The sequence below is a fragment of the Tribolium castaneum genome, chromosome 2 (genome assembly GCF_031307605.1).
Source record: "Tribolium castaneum strain GA2 chromosome 2, icTriCast1.1, whole genome shotgun sequence".
NCBI classification, from domain to species: Eukaryota; Metazoa; Arthropoda; class Insecta; order Coleoptera; family Tenebrionidae; genus Tribolium; species Tribolium castaneum.
In genome coordinates this window covers 18,148,950-18,165,896 of record NC_087395.1, presented here as the reverse complement: position 1 = coordinate 18,165,896, position 16,947 = coordinate 18,148,950, and the positions used below count along the sequence as shown (strand labels likewise).

Sequence of the window (16,947 nt, the reverse complement as noted above, 5' to 3'; positions counted from 1 at the left end):
AAATATTGTGTGCACTACATACCACAGTATTCATTCTTCGTCAGGCCTCAAATGACTCTCTCGATCGTTATGGCCTTCTTTATTTTATTTAAATAGCTCAAATCATGTAAAGAAATCTGAAAAAACTTAAGTATTTCATAAGCATAACACTTAACTCACTGACCGTTTGTGAATGTCAATACTAATGAGTAATTTTTTATAATAGAAGATGTATTCATTGATGTCGTTAAAACACTCTTTAATAATGTAACATTTTTTATCTATTTTAATAACGTTTACGATTATAAAATTCGCGCCCAACTTTAATTTTGCAAAACTTTTCGTCTAAACCCTGCTTATAAACCACAAAAACGCTTTACATTTTATCACACACTTCTTCCAAGTCAGCAAGTGATGCTGTAATTGGTTTTGATTTGGTATTAATTTTAAATTTTGTCACCAGAACAAAGTTAAAGAACAGTTTTTGTAATAAACTCTTTTGTTAATGGGCGATTAAAAATCTCAACTAAAAGCCACTTACTGGTTCGTGGTTTAAACAGTATCGGTTATGTTATGAATCACCTTCAATAATAAATTAATTTATTAAAAACTAACGTACAAGCAAACAGATTGTCCCAACGATCCCTAGACCTCCATAACTTGTTTATTTCCTTTTTCTAGATTATAGCTGCGTTTCTGCTGCATATTTCTAAAATATTGTGGTGGATATACAACGTGGACCAATATTAAAAATTACCGGAGGGATGTTTTTTCCTAGGTTATTTCAAAATATAATAATAAATTTTATTGCATCTTTGATTTTTGAGTGAATTTTTAATAATGATGATTTAATTCTTGTATTCTGCTTAGTTTTTGAAATAATTAGATTTTTTTGACAAAAACACGTTTTATTTAAAAATTTATTACACAAAAATGAAGAATCGGAGAAAAATAGGACTTTCACCAATTTAAAGGAAAAAGTTCAAACTGAAATCTGTTCCATTTGTTTAGCGCATTGCAATTCGGAACGTAGAAAAATCAAAAAGTTTGTTAGAAGTTGAATAATTTGAAAGAGTTAAATGAAACACCCAATTTTTTTATCTTGCTCCTCAAAGATTATTAAATTGTCTATCAAAAAACAGAAAAGTTTAAAAGACTTTAAAAGTTAATTTCAGTAGCAATGTACATTATTCATAAAGATTGTTGTTACCATAATCATGGTAACTCCATCAAGAACCATGCGTTGGAGTTCATAAGAACTTCGGCAAAAATATTAAAATTTCAGTTATTTCACTGTAATGAATGACGAATAATGGCCTAAGGGTAACATTAAAATTATTATTAGCTGAAAATTTCAATTTTTGGACTATTGAAACAATATTTAATAATTTAATAATGTTAAAAGTTAAATATCTTTTGAGTAATCATCAAAAGACACTATTAACAGTTAATGTTTTTAAGGAGACTTAAAAGGTATTTTAGTTATTCAACTTGCAACAAACTTCGTCATTTTTTCATATCTTGTATGCAGTAAGCTAAAAAAATTATATCCTTTAAGTTTGAACTTTCTTCTTTAACGTGGTGAAAGTTCGCTTTCTTAGGATTCTTAGTTTTCATACATTTTTTTAAAATCGTGATTTCGCTAAAAATTCAAATTATTTCAAAAACAAACAAATGCAAACAAATATAGAATGTTCCATTTAAAAAATATAAACACTTGTTAAAATAACTTTAGGTGAGTCAGAGGTTGGTATAATCTACGGCTTTCGTAAAAAGATAAATTTTCTAACACATAAAGGTCAATAATGAACTTTTTCACATCGCTGTGACACCCTGTATTAAAATTCTTAAAAAAATTGTTCTTCAAAATAAAAACTAGGATTTCATATAGTTTTCATTTTCTAATAACTTCTTTTTTTTCATAACACTAGTGAATTAACTTTTCTCTCGTGTTTGAAAGTCCACTTCCAGTTTCTTGCATATTTAAAATTTTTAACTCCAGCAAATGAAGTAACAAAGTCGAGCACCTTCGACATTATCTACATTGAGAAAAACAGTGCTCGCCTCAGAACCAGAAACGGTCTTTTTTCCTGCCGATCAATTAAATCCATCCGGTGCTTCAACCACGAAATAATCACGAAAAGACATTAAGCCCTAAGCACACCAACAAGAGAAACGTTTCAAAAAACAAACGAAATCCCCGACCGCCATCAATCACCGCTCCAATTAATCCGTCTTTATTTATCAGCTATATATGTAAGGGGGTTGTATTTAAGAGGTGGGGCTGAGCGTTGCCCGAAGGCGAAAGATGGCGCCCGCTGCACAAATTACCCTTTAATCTACTATATGCCTGACTAATTAAAGTCGTCGATGGTTGATGATATTAGCGGCGTTTTAGGTCTGGCTCCTACGGGCAACATTTACCTAATTCTCACTTTATTAAATAATGTTTGATGGCGCCCGGTCATCTCGGACGCCGGGGCGAAAGAGGGCGCTTTAAAGTCGCCCAACCCCCGGAAAAGGGTTGTTATTGGAGATTATTGTTGAAGGCAAGCCACGATTCGGAGTAATCCGATTTACGTCCGGAGCTTCTGTTGATTGGTAGCATAATAATAATGAATAGAAAAATTTCCGCAAAAAGAAAATTCGCCAACTTTGGCGCATTCCTCCTATTATTAATCCTTCGATCGCAGTTCTAAAACTCCAATGAAGGCGATTACAAGTTTCTGACAGGTGAAATTAATCGCGCGGTATGCAAGGGAAATTTTAAGAACCGGATATAGTCCGGGGTTAAAGTTTGACTTCCGCTCGCTCTATTTTAACGGTCATTTAGAACGAATTAGGGAACATTAAGCCAAAGTTCCTCCATACGATACAACACGAGATTAATAGAAAATTAACACAAAAAACGGTCTTTAATTACCGTTTTTCGCCTCGCTAACTGTAAATTGTCCTGTGCTAAATTTAAAAGCGCAATCGTTTTATCTGAAATGCTGCGGTCTTAATAGCCACCTCAGTCGAATCCCCGTACAGGCTGACCGCATTTAATAACGGGCACCGCCAGAGAAGCATGCAATTTTCATAAAACTGCGTTAAAAACTTAATTAAAGCATTCAAGCCGGCAGCTTTGGCATTTTAATTTCGTCGTAATTAATTTCTAAACGCAAAAAGTGGCCAAAATCCCATATGACTCACCTTTCACTCCACGGTGAGCTCGACCAACGACCTGAAATCAGAAAAATCTCAGATTAAAGCTGGGAATTCCGATAAGAATAAAAAAGATTGGACAAAGTTTAGCAACAACATCCAAGATATAAAGTTTTCTTGTTTGGTCGACAGAAAGGCAGGTGGGTATATATTATTATTTAAGATAGGAACGCTGACGGAAACGGAAGACAGATAAAGCAGTGTACAAAGAGAACGTGCCTACAAAGGCTCTCTGACGTATAATAGAATTTGAAATAATACGAAAAGACCCGCTGAATAAATGAAATAGTTCTTACAAAACAACTGGCGGAAAGTTCGCCAAACTCGTTCGAAAATTTCAACACGTACACATATTAATTTCGCAAAAAATATTGAATAAACTTCTCGAGATTTGTTGCGAGAACGTGAGCAAACAGAAAATCGAAACATTTACACCATTATCAGATCGGTTTCAAAAATCACAAGAGCGATGCTTTCGAAACCAACAGAATGGCAAAGATTCTCTTATTGTCTCAGCCCCAGTCGAGATATTTCAGTCTCAACACTCCGAAATTGAAACTCTGATAGTTGCGTCAAGCGAAATTTAAATATGATGGTAAACAACATCGCTTCATTCAAACGAATGGACTAACAGAAAATGTTTATATTTTTCGCCCTCCAGTTTCTAACACTCAATTCTCCAGCGATTCGCATTTTCGAACAGCAATTAATCTATTTAATGCAATACAGAAAATTGTTGAAAATTTAACCGGAATTCGTTTGTGCGATTTAGGGAAATTAATTAAATCAAAAAATGGTGGATGCGCCGGGAACATATTTTACGTGTGGAATAAACCGACAGTAATTAATCTAATTTTCTCGCAGTTCAGTAGTTCCAGTAAACAGGTGCCTAACAAGACTTATTAATTTGAAATTTTTTACGCTACCAGAACCAAACAAAAATAAAAACGCATAAAAGAAAATTCATTTTATTGTGCACACATTCGAAATGTAACACTGGAAACATAATAACTTTCCCACTTTCAGACTCTCGCTTTCTTATAATCAATTATTTGTATACAGGGTGATTCTTTTATGGCCTACATTAGAAACTTCTAAAATAGCTACAGTTCTAAAATTTTGTATACACTCTAAGTCGAGCATTCTGAGTTCAGCTAAATTATTTTCAAAAAGGCTGAGCCTCCGAAGGTACGAGAAATTTGCGCCAACTTTAAAATCTTAAATAGTAACTACACATTTTGAATTCACTCTCTCAAAACTGAAGAAGGTTTTTGGTACTTATCTGTCATAGTTTTTGTTATATTATGTCATTTTTTTTTGTTAAAAATATCACAGCCTTTAAACTTTTTGCGATAAATGAATAATTTTTCTTGTATTCCATAATCGATTGTTTGAAAAGCCTTCTAGAATTTTCAAAATTGTCAACTACTGTTAAAATTCGAGGCTAGTATGATTTTTTCAAAATAGTTATCGAAAATCTAAAGAATCGAAAGATCAAAATCGAATAAAAGCGACACTTAAAGTAACTTTTAACAACACGTCCTATACTTAACTTTAAGATCCGTTATTTCAATGTCGAGTTAATTTCGAGTTAAATATAAACTTCAGGTTAAAGTCACAAAACATATTTCCAACTTCAAAATAACCTAACTCTTGAATTACCTTTGACTTTTTCTAACTTAGAACTAAGGTATTAATTGAAAGAGCCGTCATTATTTACCTACAGTTTAACATAAAGTTTAGTTTTGCTCAGAGTTATTTGAATCAAAAGTTAACTAACTATTAAAATAACAGGCCTTACAGTTTTTGAAATAATCACAGACAAAATTATTTTATTTTGTAACTTTCATCGTTAATCAAATAGATCTTGCAAAATGGTCAACAATGGTCAAACTTCAATATTTTATTTAGTTTTTAGCTGGTCCATTATCGAATAATCAGTAAAACAGTAATATTTAATTTTGGTTTGTTATAACTTATAACCTAGTGAATTATAAAACGCAACTCAGTCAGTCTGCCATCTTTTAATTAATAGCACAACTTTATTGTATTTTCCGAAAGTTTATTCGATTAAAAATGAAAATAGTAAGGTTAAATTATATTTTTGACATTATTTCAAAAGCTGTAAGAGATTTATATAGAAGATGTTGATAAAAGTCTCCATAAAAATCGATATTCTTGTGATCGTAATTGAAAAAAACAGGGTTATTCTATTTGAAAAAACTGTGATCATCATATATTTATCATCATTTTCAAAGAATCATAGTTGACAATCCTGAGGATTTTACAAGACCCTTCAATTGTTTGTTTATCAAATGCAAAAAGAATTATTCACTTATTGTAACGTGTTCAAGAGCTGTGATATTTTGAATGAACAACTGCAAATGAAAATTTGCATAAAAAAAAATTGATATACATAAAAACTATGACAGTTAAGTACCAACAACTAGGGTACACTTTACACAATTTGAGAAGGTGAATTTAAAAATGCCATAAAAATGTGGGGTTATTATTAAAACGATCAACGTTGGCGCCATTACCCGTGGTTCAGCCATTTTGTAACTAATTTAGTTGAACTCAGAATGGTCGATTTAAATCTTACAAAAAAAATTGAAGCTCTAGGTAAATTAGAAGTTAAAAAGTTTATAATGTAGACCTAAAAGGATCAGCCTGTATGCAGTACCAATACGTACTGCACAGTTATTGGCCACTTAACAATTAAAAAAAAAATAAAGTCTTTTAAATTCATACGTTCATGATATAAAGCGCAAACTACTTCCTTCTATGGTGTTTTTTTGAAATGACGTATTTTGGTCTACATGTCATAATTTTTCAACCTGACCAATAACTGAATTTCTTGCACTTGAATGTAGCCGTTTCTTTCACGAAAAAACGAACAATGTTTTAATATGAAAAAATTGGTTTGGTAGAAACAAATTGGAATTTTTCAGAAATTTAATAGAAATAAAATAAATAAATGCGTAAAATTCAAATTTCAGAACCACCTGAGATCCTACACTCTTTTATAAACAGTCTGTATAATAATAAGGATCTTGTACACATTTGAATATTTAGTTTGGAATCGTGCAATTTTCTAAATCTTCCTTCTGAAGGTGGAATTAATTTTTCAAATTTCAAAGGATTTTTGCTTAACTATGCACTTTAATTTAATAAAAAACGTAATTTTCAAATGAAATAGACATTGCGGGTGTAAATTTTAATTAATTCGTGGGCTTGAATCGTGTTTCAATAGTGTCCTACTGGGGCCCCGAAAAGCTCTAAAGCGCCTCGTACCAAATCTAGCTTAAATTTAAAACGTCGCCTATTCCAAGTGTCATAAAACTTTGTTGTATACTTCAATAAAATCCCTTACATTTATAGTCGGAGTTAGACGTTAAAACTTGGTCTTTCAAACAGAAAAATATCTCGTAACTGGTGCAAATTTCATTAAACCGCGCCTCAAATATGCAAGTTTGAAAGAATCCTGCGGGTAGCAGGGTCTGAAAAATTCCCAACTCTCGAGTACTCATAATTTCTTGCAATAAAAACAAAGGCAAAATCGAAACAAGACTATCGGATCCGTTTCTAATAAAACCTCCGCATTGAAAGCCAACGAAACGGCAAAAATTCCAGCGATTGTTTCAAACCCCGAGTTATTCCAATTTCAATATTCGCGAAATTAGCGCTTTGATGTTTGCATCAGGAACTCCTTGGAGTTTGCAACTTCCGAACCGTCTCGATTTTTAATTGCGGCGGCTCGCTAAGTAAAAACTTGTGTCCCCTGAAAATAATCCCAACAAAAAGCACACGTGCTCCGAATTCCCTCATCCCTTGTCGTCTAAACACAACACTGGCTGTCAACAGAGGTAATTAAAATTGATGGAACAAATAAATTTCTCCCGTTGTTTACACGGCACACAATGTTAAGTGGAGTCTCCTGTAATTACGTCGTTGCTTCTTGCGTCTTCGGCCGTTGTGAAATTTAAAACGCGCGTGTGTGTGTGCTCGAATTCGAGACAGCTTGATAAGTCGGGGATTGTTTATGGCGGACGTTATTGTGCGAGGGCGATCCGACGATAAATTTCGGTGGCATTGCGGAAAATCCGTCCATTGTCTGCGCGTTTTGTTAATTAGCGGCGCCAGAATCGAAATTTATTCGCCTAATTAGCAAAAGTCCAACACCTGTCGAAACGGACGTTTCGCGCCTTTCAGGCGATTAACCGGCGATTCCCGATGGAGGCAAGCAATCAGCGTGATGATGGAGGCATGTAAAACCAGCACTCTTCCATTATTAACGCCCGACTTGTCTTTGGAGAATCATCTGAGAGGAATCCCCGCGAGGCCGCCGTGAAATATCGAAGAACCGAAACCGCAAGAATCCAAAGAACGCCAGCCACTCATTAAACCAAGATGGTAATTGATAACTCCCTCGCGGTATTTATGCCTTTATGCACACTATGCGAGACTTGCTCGGGCGTTTAATTACACAGAAACGTCCCCGAAAAAATAAATCGGGACCGGTCTCAATTAAGTTAAAAGTTTTCCCGCTTTAACCTTTAGTGCGGATTTCATTACTTTAACCCCTTTTTTCTCGTCGAGAGATAAGACGGTGAACAAGCATACACAGCTCCGACGATTTAATTACAATCGCAAATAGATCGGCGGCGACTCCTTATTTCAGAGCTTGCGAATAATAAAACCATTTAACAAACGAAAGCTCATCATTATTTGTTCCCCAATCAACTAGAAAGAGGTCTATCGATCTTGGTATGCTGGTCGAGACGCACCGACGAGATTGGTAGACGATGTCTTACGTCATTGGTGGCAAGCGCAGCCAGAATAGTGATTAGTCTGAGAAAAATACCTCCTTAAGAAAAAATTCAGCAAATTAATTTTGCGACTCGACTTGACATTGTTTAGTATTCAAACGGCGTTTCGGAACAATGACGTTACAGGACGCAAAGTTACAGCAAATAAACCAAGAACGTTTACAATGGACGACGACACTTTTGCCAGATTTTTGCTCCAACATTCAAATATGTGCAATACTACATTGAGACAAATTCGTGACGTTCGCTGTACAATAAGTTTCAGGCGCTGTTTACCCAACATTTGATCTTGTATGTTCGCTCGAAATTGGTGGATGCGCCGGGAAAATACGTATTTTATGTGAGGAAGTCTTTTAGTTCGACTTTCTATCAAAATAAATTAAAGTTTGCAAAACAAAATGTACAGATGGCTACTTGGCAAACTGCAAGCTCAATCTAAAGGTCTAGGAGAATGGACGCTAATGATACACAAGTGATCAACAATAAAATTTTGATATATACACATTCCTAAATGATTTAACTGAAAGTAAATTTGTGACTTTAGAAAACGTTCCGTAAGAAACGATCCAACAATAACTTAATTTTTCTCGCCTAGTGTAACGTCGATGAATCATGCAAAAAATTTGAAATGAGATCTAACAATACCAACATTTTTACTCACATTTGCTGCAAAAAACTGTGACCGGCTTTTCGTTATCGCAATATACGAAATGTAAAAACGTCTGCAAACATACTTCCAAAATGTAACAATAGATAATTGTAAAAACTGGATGTCTTTCGAACGAGAGCAATGAAGTCAAACTGGAGAAACGCTCAAACGTAAAAATTAGAATTGAAGGAGGAATTAAGACGTCGGAAAAAGAATAATGCTTTCGACCTATTTTGCGCTTATATTTTTCTTGTACTAGTGTTATTAATACAGGGTGTTTGCGAACTTGGGATCAGCATGCATTGTTCTTAAGAATCTCAGCCCAAAAGACCTTAGTAAAATGTTGATGATAACGAAAATACAATAACTTCTTTTTTTTTAATTTTGGAAGCCGACCCTATTCAGATCAAAAAAATTAAAGGACCATTAGCGTAATCAACCAAAATTGTTGGACCTTTCATCTAATTAGTCGGAGAAGCTCACTGTTACAATGATAACAATTTTACAGATTTAATGCAATTGTATAGGCAATGCTATGCTAAGTACTTAGAGAATGAAAAAATAATAAAAAGGACATTATCGAAAATCTGGTGTCCACAATAATGAGGTAAATTATTTTGAAGCGCTCATTTCAAAATAGCAGTTAGCCAGGATTGGACTCAAAATTTTAGAAAAACAAAAAATTGTCTCCCTTATTAAAAACATTTTATTAAGACGATTTAGGCGAAAACTCTTAAGAATAATGCAGAGTATCTCGTGTAAAAAAGAACGCCTAACTTTGCGAACACCCCGTATAACAAAGAACCAACAAATATACAGAGACTAAAATTGAGCATGAACATAGCTCAAATGGCAGTTTTCAGTAAAACTAAAAAATCATGTTTTTTTATTGGTTTATTAGTTTATAAAAAAACACAAAACCCATTGTTTCAATCTCTTGTTGATAAGAAGAAAAAAGGCAAATTCGTCTTCAATATTAGTGTAACTAATTCATAAATTGTTAATAAAAGCAAAACCGTCAATATTTCAGAAAATCCACTACAACGTTCAATATGGAAGAAAAATGTTCTTCAGTTAATTCACTAATTGATGCTTAGATTCTTGTAAAAAAAACCTAAGTACTCTACAAAAAATACAACTATGACAACTATTACTTAGATGAAAAAATGGTGGATGCGCCGGGAACGTCAATATTGCAAAAAATCTACTACAACATTCTGTATGGAAGAAAAATGCACTCCAATTAATTCACAAGGAAAAACTAATTCATGCTTAGATTCTTGTAAAAAAAACCTAAGCACTCTCTCTACAAAAAATACAACCATTACCACTATTACTTAGACGAAAATGGTGGATGCGCCGGGAACGTCAATATCGCAAAAAATCTACTAGAACGTTCAGTATGGAAGAAAAATGCACTTCAATTAATTCACAAGAAAAAACTAATTCATGCTTAGATTCTTGTAAAAAAAAACCTAAGCACTCTACAAAAAATACAACCATGACTACTATTACTTAGACAGAGAAAATGGTGGATGCATCGGAAACTTCAATATTGCAAAAAAATCTACTACAAACAACGTTCAGTATGGAAGAAAAATGCAATTGAATTAATTCACAAAAAAAATTATGCTTAGATTCTTGTAAAAAAACCTAAGTACTCTACTAAAAAATACAATTATAATTTAATTATTTTCTCTGTAATCTGGCGTTAAATAATAGTCAAATGCAAAATAAATTGAATTTTGATCAAAATTTCATTTTGCTGTTTTAAATTAATAAAGTACATACTTGTTTACTCAAATACCATGCAATCATTTGAATTTATAATTAGAGTAGATGAATTTTTGTCCTTGCAATTGATAAACTAGTACAAACTGAGAGAAAAAATCTATTCCAATTAAATTTTTTATTATTATTATCATCAACATTTGCATACAAGTAAAAAATATTACAGCCTACTTTAATTACAAATTCAAATGATCACATGGTGTAAAGCAAAGAGTGCTAAGATGACGATTTTCAAATTATTTTTAAAATGTCAAAAAATATGCTTCAAAAACAAAAATATAAAACGGTTACTCAGTAGAGTAGTTAAAAAATAACAAAGTGTCTTTTCATTTTAAAAAATCAATATCTTCCAAACGAGATGAAAAAAGTCAAATTAAAGAAACAGAAAACATCAGAGTGCTAGGGAGAAAACAACATCCAGTCAGATTTTTACTTAACCTTTCTACCTAACCCTTCTAATTTTATTTTTGAATCATCAATTATTATTATTAGTCCACAAAGAGAAAAAAACACAACTGAATATAACAAAAGTCCTAATTAAAAAAGAACAACTGAGACTAAACTAAAAATGGTAAATATTAAATTTATTAATTGCTTTCTGTTGGATTATAAAATTCTAAATATGCAGGATTAATTAGAAAATAACTCCTACAATACGAATAATGATAAAAAAAATCGGCTATCATAAAAATAGTTATATTTCATAATACTGCATGAAAAAGTTCAAAATGTGAATAAAGCTGCACTTGAATTAATTAAAGTTATTCACCAGAAATGTATACTCTGCTATATTTTTATAAGGTGCGCTTTCTGTTTATTAAAATATCGCCTCAGTGAGTGCATAAATAAAATGTTAAAGTAGTTTCAGGTTGTTCTATTATTTACACTGTATTAAATCTAGGACTTCCGATTAGATTATTAACACTAACCGTTGCCACAGCAACAAATTTGAATTTTAATAATCCTCTTGATAAAATTTTCCACCGCCAGTAAATAATGAGCACGTTCATGATTGTGACACAAAATCTATGATGAAATTTACTTTCTGCTACGAGTATCGATTTAAATAGGTATTAAATCGTCAATTGATAAAATAAGCTTCCTACAAAAATAAAATCGCAAAATGCGATCCGCTTTGTGTCCAGATAATTATTCTTGATAACAACAAAGCTTTAGCCGATTGTGAAACTTTTTCATGTACATATATTGCATGTGACAGTCTTAAATACCTTTATAATTTTCATTTGCGGAAAATCCGGCAGTGCCGAGCGTTTGTATGACAAAGAGCGTTATTTGCGAAGAAAAGCTCTAAATAATCTAGACGTTTTAAGCACAGATATTTGCTGAGCAAAATAGATCGTAAAACTTTTCAAGCCTGTTTCAGAATAAACGTCGATTAGATTAATCTTTAGTGTTTTTTTACAGTCTCTATTTAGAATTTAAAACGCAGAACACGAAACTCTCATCTGGCATGCAAACTTTCTATTAATTTTAAAAGAGACCTAATCAAACTTTAATAACTCCGTCAATAACAGGAAGTCGCCGGCGAATTTTTATTTTATTATTAGTATTATAAATTAATTCATTCGCGTCCCTTGTCGCGGGAACGATAATTTCGGAATAAGGCGGAAATTGAGATTTCCCTTTTTTCCAGCCATGGGGCCGCTCGAGAGGACAGTAACTCAACTCCCTCTTGGAAGTTTAATTGAAAAGGAGTTTGCAATTCCTTTCCGTCATCCGAGTGCGGGTCTAGTAGCACCTAAAATACTTTGTTGCTAATCGTCGGCGGTTCGGTCTTAAGACGCATTAGTCCCTGTTGAATAATTTAAGCGCGGGCTGCATTTAGGCCCGCCATTAGAGCGTGCATCTCGGAGACGTCAGACTTATGTTGTGTGTAATGTTGATACCGAATTAGCATTTTCCCGCAACAATTCACGAGGATCAAGTGGTCGGGGGAGCAGTTTTGTTTGAGTTGGAGGGCTTATAGAGTCAGTAAGATGGCGCGTGACGATATAACGGACGCCATGTTGACGCTGCTGTCGCGCGTATTTATTGCTACCTTGCATTTTACGCCTGACTAATTGTAAACTTGTTGGAAGAAAGGATATTTCATCCGAGAGGGCTCATTTGTAATGCCATAAAGACGTCATGCCGACGATTAAGGCATAATTAATTAAGACGCGCTCGTAAGTTTGATTGGCCTTTATTAACCGAAACTGATTCTCGTTATTTTTATATTACGCGGAGTAAAACATTCCTATTACAAAGTGGTTTTTTAAACGACATAAACAAACAATAAAGCGTCTACATCGCCGAAACAACTTTTTTTAATTAAAATGCTTTCATCTACAAAGAGCGCGTTGGGAAAAACGAAACCGGTCGATACGTAACAGCTCAACATCTAGAACCATGATTTTTAACTAAACCTATTATTTTACCACGCTTCTGCTAGTTGCTATACCAACCGTTACTCCAGCAACAAGACGAGTAAATAATTTTGTAAATTACGCAACGTTTGTACCTTTGGAATGTTTGTTCTATTAGGTCACTGTTGCGTATCAACTGTCATTTGATTTCACTTCAAACAATTTAAATCCCAGTAGGTCCAGTTAATTAGAAAACGTTAAAATGAAAACTTGACACAACTGTTTGATTGATTCAACTTTTGACGATTTTTAATAATCGAGTCGAGAAGATTGCACATCCGTGCAAATTCAAATGTTCATAAAAATTTTACGGCGTAATAATTTTCCTCAAGAGATCTAGACGATCATTCATCAAACGATTGAGCTGTTGAGAATTTTTATCAAAGGCAAATATTTGCTATAAATTTTAACCGCAGCCGACGTCACAATCACGAACTAAAAAAACATAATTAATTTATTCAGTCAATATCCATCTCCCAGATAATAAGCAAAAATACGTTGCACAATTTATGAAAAACATTAACAAATAGTTGACGTTTTTTCCCATTTCTGTTTTCTGCCAATATGAAGGTACAACTATAAAATATTACTGCATTTCGTTTATTAATAACACAAATGTCCACTGAAAAAGTCTTTGCTGACCCTTCTATGAAAAAAAGCTAATTTTAAAACATAGCACTAAACGCAAGGCTAAAGAATAAATATTGCTAAAAACAATTACTAAATTTAAAAATATATGCAACCGGTGAACGATATCAGTTCCCATCGTCTGACCTGTTTACCCAACATTTGGTCTTGTGTATGCATTTGAAATTGGTGGATGCGCCGGGAAAAGACGTATTTATGTGACGTCTTTTATGTTCGAATTTCTATCAAAATAAATTAAAGTTTCCAAAACAAATGTGTACGGTAAACTCAGTGCAAATCCTATGGAAGTCTGGACGCGAATGTTGTGCATTTCATTACAAAATCAAACAAATTATTGACTATGAAATTTCAAATACGTAACAACAGTAAAAGAAATAGAATATTAAAAAAAACTGTATTTTAGTTTTTTAACAAAAATTCGTCTTCGTGCTTGTAGTATTACGAATAAAGTAAAAAATGTTAATTCCAAGGTATAGTGAACGATCTGAAGATTTGCCTTCAACACAATCCACAAATTGTAAAAACCGTTGTAAAAATTCACAAAAAATGTGCCATGAATAAAAAAATGTCAAAAAATGTAACTAAATAATACACCTTTAAATATATTACAGAAATAAGCGAAATAGAACATATACAGGGTCAGGCAACCTTACCGTGTACATAATAATAATATCAATTCCATGCATAACCAAAAATCTTGATTTGGGGGTTAATTATCATTACTTTCCCTTCAGCTCTCGAAATAATATATCTGTCTATGTTAACAAAGCAATAATTATTGTATATTTCATTTGTTCCGGAGAAAAATTCTAGAGGAAACGCGGAAAAAAGACTAATAGATAGATAGAAGAATATAATAAAAAAAGAAAAAAAGAAAGAAAGAAAAGGAAAAGTCTGTCTCAAAGTAGTCTCAAATTATCCGTTTGCAGGACAGATTTTCTTCCGAAATATTGTTGTTACTTGTTGTTGATACTCATTTGATTGACAAAACAATTCATTTATGTCATTAGAAAAAAATAATTATAAAGTTTATGTAAAAGGAGCATATCCAAATAAATATTTCCTTGGAATTTCAAAAACTGTTTAAATTGGTAAACTACACTCAATGTTTCATTTTATGGATCAAAGTTTCTCTCATAACAAAGTAAAACGTGTTGATGTGATCGATGAACTGAACATAGACAAGTTTTGAGACAGCAAATCAAATTCTATTTCAGCAAACTTAAACAATAGCATCAAAATCGATTCGTTTATTTATCCCACGGAGAATACACAATAAAAAAACAAAAAACAGTGAATACAATCAAAAGGGTAAAAAACCATGAACAAAACATTCAAAAATAGTCTAAAACATTTTGGCTACCGCCACCAAAATTGTCAAAATTGCTAATATGAAATAATTAAAAGATAACAAGAAAGACGATTAAGAAGATAGCGTTTAAACAATATGCTCAAATGTTTGGTATTCAGTAATTTGTTTTTCATAAACAATAATACAATGTGTTTTTAAATGATTCTCATCTAGTCGTCTGTGAATTCATAGAACTAGTAATGGGCATTTAGACATCGAATATTACCGTTCTTCATTTATTAAGTCTCAAAATCGGAAATAAGCTTCGATAATAAAAGTGTTTTCTTGCACAGTGTAACAATTTAGTTGCATTTTAAAGAAATGTTTTAAATACATTAATTACCTGACAGATTTGACATTTATAGACAGAAGATTCAATTGAGTAGAGCGGCACATTTTTTTACATATAAACCAATTTCAAAGTTAACTAGATGAGAATCATTTAAAAACACATTGTATTTTACGTATCAAGTCCGGAAAGTGAGGTAAAATGGTACTCCGGCATGAATATTATGAAAGTACGATTGAAAAAAAAAGTTTTACATACGAAATAAATGGTCATTTTATTAAAAAAATATACAAGGCGTTAAAGAAAAACTTGCAAGTTTATTTTCCACTTCCTCACTTTGTATCAAATAGTGTAATTTATGACTTTTTGAGGCGAGTGACATAATTAGATATTTGTTCGATTTTTTTAACTCAATCAGTATGTTGTTAATGATAAACAGAAAAAATCTCGCTTTTCGGCTGGCGTATTCTTTTTTTAATTAATTATTGTTTTTCCACTGCGATGTTTAATTACTTGCCTTTGTTTAAATATCTGAATATGACCGTGATTGTAAATGACAATAAAACAGATTGCAGTGCCTTTGTTACCTTCTAGAGTTGACAGTTGTCAGCAAACACCTACCACTTTGATCAGACCATTCTCTTTCGATTCAATTGGAGGGAAAAAAGATATAATGGAGAAGCAGTAACTTTGTCCATTTTTATTGCAACGCGATGTCAGTTTGATGAATAACTCCCGATGCATTTTTGATGAAACCTAAATGAGAATAAATTTCGGTTTATGAAAAACTAAAAAATTCGCGCCGTCAAAATCCGACATTGTAAAATTGCAGCCGCATTCAATATGCAAGTGTGCACACACACACGTCACAAAAGAAAAGTAAACACATGAATAACGAAAATGAATACACTCGTGTCACACTAGTTGAAATTAATACCTCGCACCCAACATCCGCCATCTTGAAAGCTCTACGCAAAGAAAACAAACCACTTTTCCTCTGCCAAGTTATTTAATACCGACATTATCCTCCAACTGGAGTGAAAACACCGGCTAGGGATTTTTTACGTGCTATCGATCCGGATAAAAGCCAATAGATAATTGGTTTTATTACGTTGATGAGGGACAAATAGGTAACAATTATCTGTCAGGAACATCCGGGACAACAAAATCCTCCTTTTTACCACGAAATGAGTAAACGTCAAAACTTCCCGAACGCCGGGATTACTTGCAAAAATTTACGCGCCGACTTGACGTCACTCCAAATCCCCTCGATTTTAAGCTAGAGGAACTATCCTGTGACACCTTCGACCCATTAAACACTGTCGGTGCGTTAACGGTAAACTTCAAATTTGAATTTCAAATGCGGAAAGTTTCACAACGTCGCCGTGATTAAAAGGTCATGCGACAGATTTTTCAACGGAAGAAATCGCATTTTAACAGAATATTTTTGCGTTCACGGCACCATATGGCCACCAGCAGTGCAATGCACTTTTGACGCGCAAAAAATGTTTTATCTGTTCCAGTGACAAATTGTCCATACAACATTTTATATCAATTATTGCTAAATATATTTTTCCAGTATACTGGAAAAATGTAAACCTACAAAAGTAGTGACAACATTTCAATAATGAAAATTTACCGACGTTCAATAATAAAGTACCTTTTACCACAGCTTTTATACTAAATCGGCTAGCTTTTCTTATGAAGAAACGCAATATAGAATAAAAAATATATAAAAAACTGTTTAAGAAACTGTTTTTTTTTACTTTGGTTTCACA

General features: G+C 33.0%; 1 protein-coding gene across 4 annotated transcripts in view; it reads right to left on the bottom strand.

The window, feature by feature from the left end:
- Positions 1-16,947, bottom strand: part of cpx (complexin) — a 148,578-nt gene that overhangs the window by 100,913 nt on the left and 30,718 nt on the right. For all 4 annotated transcript variants that reach the window (XM_008201692.3, XM_015983536.2, XM_008201693.3 and 1 more), the window contains exon 2: positions 3,175-3,205. The gene's annotated coding sequence lies outside the window, so the exon portion shown is untranslated. The remainder of the gene's footprint in view (positions 1-3,174; positions 3,206-16,947) is intronic.